The sequence below is a fragment of the Limulus polyphemus genome, unplaced genomic scaffold (genome assembly GCF_000517525.1).
Source record: "Limulus polyphemus unplaced genomic scaffold, Limulus_polyphemus-2.1.2 Scaffold3449, whole genome shotgun sequence".
Classification (NCBI taxonomy): domain Eukaryota; kingdom Metazoa; phylum Arthropoda; class Merostomata; order Xiphosura; family Limulidae; genus Limulus; species Limulus polyphemus.
Genome location: NW_013669059.1, coordinates 100840 through 105844, shown reverse-complemented (window position 1 = coordinate 105844; position 5005 = coordinate 100840). Strand labels below are relative to the sequence as shown.

Genomic DNA, 5005 nt, shown 5'->3' with positions numbered 1-5005 from the left:
AGATAGCCCTCGTGTAGCTTTGCGCGAAATTCAAAAACAAATAAACAAACAAACATAAGCAATGCTATCTGTCTTGGCGAGAACTTAAAAGTCATTTGCGAACAGATACTGGAATAAATGATAAATTAGAGCAAAATATCTTGACAGAAGCGGCTAAGTGGAAGAAACTGCTCGAGAGAATAATTGATGTTACTCTCTTCCTTAGGGAGAGGGGATTTGCTTTTCGTGGGAGCTCACAGCGAATCGGTGATGTTCCCAATGAAAACTTCCTTGGACTGTTAGAATTACTTTCACACTATGATTCCTTCTTGCAGAAGAACATCATGAAAGTAAAAGAATCACAATTAAAGGGAGAAAGGACAAGTGCACACTATCTTTCTCCCAAAATGAGTTCATAGACGTGTGTGCCCATTTAGAGGAACGTAGACAAGCAAAGTACTTTGCTATTATGGTTGATGCCACCTCGGACTCAGCCCATGTTGAACAAACAACTTTCATTTTAAGATATTCGTCTCGTGTGGTTGATGGTGGATATACCATTCAAAAACGTTTATTGAAGTTTGTTGACTGCAATGGAGAAATTGGGCTTGATATAGCCAATATGATCTTTGAGCACTTGAAGAAGAACAAAATTCCATTTTCTGACTGTCGAGGACAAGGCTATGATAATGGAGCCAACATGCCAGGAAAGCAGAAAGGGGCACAAAACCACCTTCTAAAAAAATACTCAATGTGTATTTTCTCCAGGTGCATGCCATTCACTTAATTTTGTCGGGTCAGATTCAGTTGCCATTTCTTAGAGGCTGTAACTTTCTTTGGTTTGGTGCAGACCATCTACAAGCTATTTTCCAGTAGTACCAAAAGGTGGGAAAATTTAACCAAACATATCTGATGTTCTCTCCATGGGCTATCTGGGGCACAATGTACAGATTGTGTAGATAGTGTGAATCCTTTTCAGGCCAACTACCAGGTATAAGAGCCCCCTTCAAAGAGCTTCTCAAGTTAAACTTGAAACCAAAAGCAAAAACTGAAGTCAATGGAGCCATAGCATATGTATCTTCATTCAAATGTATTGTCATGTCTTCCCTTTGGTACAAGATCTTGATAGCCGTAGATCAGAGAAATCAAATAATCCAGGTAAAGAAGTGTTACAATTGATGTTGAAGTCTCAAACCCGAGGAATCTTCCCTTGTGACATGAAGGAATTATGTAATAACTACAAAGCCATTTTTGATGAGGTTAAAAATGTTGTCGAGGCTGTGGGAATTCCCTCAGTATTTCCTAAGAAGAGGAAGACAAACCATCCCGTTTTCCATGACGAAACCCCCGTAGAACAAATGCTGGAAGGAGAGAAAGGAGAAACCAGAGTGGAAACAGAATTCAAACGCTCTGTATTCTGTCAAATCAAAGACTCTGTCACTGCTGGACTAAGTACTCGTTACAGCGCTGCTGAAAGTATCAACAATCTATTCAGCTTCTTGTGGAAATATCTAGATATGTCAAATAAAGACGTTCAAAGCTTGCGAGAAACTTGCGTCTAAGTATGGCAATGACGTTCGTTGTCCCACCTTACAGATGAGGTTCTACACTTAAAAGTTATCCATGCCGACAATTTCGGAGCCTAAAGTCTTGATCCTGTGAAGTTGCTTAACAAAATAATGTGATTCAAATTGGATGAAATTTTGAGTAGCGTTTGCATAGCTCTTCGTATATTTGGTTCTCAACCAGTCACTGTAGCGTCAGCACAGAGATCGTTTAGTAAACTCAAACTCATTTAGAACTTCTTGAGAAGCACCATGACGCCAGACAGATCAAATAATCTCGCTATTCTAAGTATTGAAATTGAACTAGCTCTCCAAATTGACTTTTCAGAATGCATTAAAAACTTTGCCATGAAAAAGGCTCGGAAAATTGCATTTTATAGTTAATTGATATTATGGGGTCCATATGTACATAATTATCCTCGGGCCCGGAATAACTCTCGGCGGCCCGGTTTGGTATTGTTATGTGGCCTGGACATGGCCTCATTTTCACCCAGTAATTTAAAAGCACACGCCCAGCAAGAGAACAACATTACAACAGTATTGTCAATTATCCTGCGACTTTCATAGAAAAGAATATTACTGTGAGGTCTAGCAATGTAAGTTGAAGATTGCTCGTAAGAAGTTGTAGAAACATTGAGTAAAATAAATATCACCTTGTTCTGAAATTTATTATCGATTCTTCATCATAATATATATCAAATTACTTTAGTCAGCACTTTGCAGTATAACTTAAAAAGAAAAAAAACATATTTCTGACTCTGCAATGATCGTGTCAATTGTTGTTGCCGCCTATTGGAGACATCAAATAATAAAAAAAAACACATTTTTACTGCTTTTATAATAAAGAAACCCTTAATCTCGGCACCATTACATTATTCTTGCGAAATGCTTAGCAATGAACGATAGCGTTACATGAAAGTCACTGGTTTGGAGCTATATTGAGTAAATTCTTGATATTAACCGAAAATACTTTTAATCGTTGGCGTCGGAGATAAACTGACCTATCGAGTACTCCCGAGAACTGTGTTTGTAGTTTGGTCTAAATAGTTTTGTTTGTAATTTATCTATGGACAGAAGCATTTATAATTTGCTTAACACTTAGATTCTGTGGTATGTTTTTGATTTTTATTATTCCTAAACAGGTGCTGTTTCTTTTATAGCAGAACCCTGCTACTGCAAGGTTTTGAGTTGGAACTTGGAGCGATTAAACTTATCAACTTTAGTTTAAGTTAAATAATTCTGTTGTATGTTAATTATTTTTAACTTGCTTGAAGTTAAGTTAAGCGTAAAAAACAATAATATTATACAAATTTAAAATCTGCTTCGAGATTTTGGTGGATAAGCAGTAGTTAATGAAAGTCATTAGGCTTAATAGTATTACTAATTAGTAATATCCGTAATTAGAAATAGAACCGCGTTTTGTTTTGACAAGTTGCTCTTAATTAGTTCATTGCTCATTTCAAGTAGCCTTATTTTTTAAATTTTCAATAGGAAGTTTTTAATTCATAACTGGCAGTTATTATACGATGCATTATTACTATTAGTATTACTAGGTCAGACTGGTGATGTCAGTGAGAAATTGTATAATGAGATCATGGTTATTAATGTTACTAAAACAATTCGCGATTCAGTAATTATGGGATATTTTAGTTTTACTTTTGGACACATTGACTTATAATTTGGATTTTATAGAGTCAAAGAGTGGGATTTCTTCATATGATTCATAATGGTTTTCTATACCAAATGGTCAGACAATTGGACAAAGATGCCATTTTAGGTTTATTGGTAACCACTAAGAGAAGGATTTAGTTGCAAGAGTTGAAATTTGAAGTTTAAGAGGTGGAATATTTAGGTAAGAATAATCATTGCATTATTAGGTTTCAGTTTGCTGTTGAGATAAAAAATAAATTAAATTTTACTTCTTAATTTTCAGAAAGCCAATTTTGTGGCTATGAGGAGATTTATTGTTAATGAAATGTGATGAGTTAAAAGGTGTTATTGAACATATTTGGGAAATGAAGAAAATTAAAAAATTAACATAACATTTAGGGACATATTGGTCCATTTCAACTGCCCCATCCTCTAAACTAAAATTATCAAATAAATTAAGAAATAAATAAATAAAATAAAAATCTTAAAGCCATCCCTTATCATTTATATAGTTATCAAGCTTTCTCTTAAACTCACTTAAATCTACTGCCTCCACAACATCTAAAAGCAACTCATTCCAAAGGCCAACCACCATGTTAGAAAAATAAGACTTTCTTAGCTGGCAATGACTTCTACTTTACCAAAATTTATATTCGTGTCCCCTAGTCCTACCATTCTTGCCATTAAGTATGAAAAAAAATTATGCATCAACACTATCAATTCCCTTTACAATGGACATTTTTTAACTTCAAAATTTTGTTAGACTATGATGAATAAGTGCTTATTCAAAATCATTTTGCAGTCTAATTATTAGTCCAGATATATTGTGCAGAAAGCCTATTTAATGTAAGGATATGCTTATTTATACAGGTCGGTTAACGAGGTGTTACCTTAAACTTTATCAAGTACCTATACTTCACTTTAAGTGACTGCTTGAAATTTTGAATTAAAAAATAAATTTTACTGGTTTTGTGTAAGAATGCATGACGAGCCTTCTTGTAATGTTGGTAAGTTATATGTGTAAAAAGAGCATAGTATATGGACAAGAGACCATTTATTTGATCCTTTACCTCTGTGCCACCTGACTGGGTGCATCCTGCCCCAAGGGCCAACACTGCACCCTGAAATACATTGTAGATAAACTTGTAATTGTTCCTACATAAATTATTGTAAATACTTCAGAGTTGAAATTTATTCAATAGAAAAGGTGTATTTATTTAATTGTACAACACACAAATTAAAAAAAATGCACATCATTGATTTTGGGTTAATTTCAGCTCCAAACAAGAACATTAATGTTTGTGAATTTCCATAATTTTTTATGAACATAGTACAGCATTCATAAATCCATAAGAGGAAAATAGAAATAGATTTGAATAAAAATAGCATAAATTTGAAATGTGTAATTTCCAAAGAAGTGTAATGTTATTGATGTTAGCCAATCACTTTCTCAACTTCAGCTATTATAGTGTGATGTACCTCCTTGTATCCCAGCTTTTAGAAGTTTTAGACTAGTGTTATAAACACATAATCAAAATTCCTTTTCTGTTCTTTTCAATTGTACAAACTAATGTAAATTGAAGTTCATCAAAATCATGTGTAGAAATTGAAAACAAAATGATATAAAAAATCATGTGTAGAGATAGAGAACAAAATGATATAAAAATCATGTGTAGAGATAGAGAACAAAATAATATAAAAATCATGTGTAGAGATAGAGAACAAATTATGATATAAAAATCATGTGTAGAGATAGAGAACAAATTATGATATAAAAATCATGTGTAGAGATAGAGAACAAAATGATATAA

At 33.6% G+C, this 5005-nt stretch overlaps 1 protein-coding gene across 5 annotated transcripts in view; it reads left to right on the top strand.

Moving 5' to 3' along the window:
* The first annotated feature begins 2524 nt into the window (after nucleotides 1-2524).
* Nucleotides 2525-5005, top strand: part of LOC106469367 (histone deacetylase complex subunit SAP30L-like) — a 50515-nt gene continuing 48034 nt past the window's right edge. For 4 of the 5 annotated variants that reach the window (XM_022397875.1, XM_013929857.2, XM_022397874.1 and 1 more), the window contains exon 1: nucleotides 2525-2654. The gene's annotated coding sequence lies outside the window, so the exon portion shown is untranslated. Of the gene's footprint in view, nucleotides 2655-3236; nucleotides 3397-5005 lie in introns of all 5 variants that reach the window. The other variant, XM_022397872.1, reaches the window with a different exon arrangement.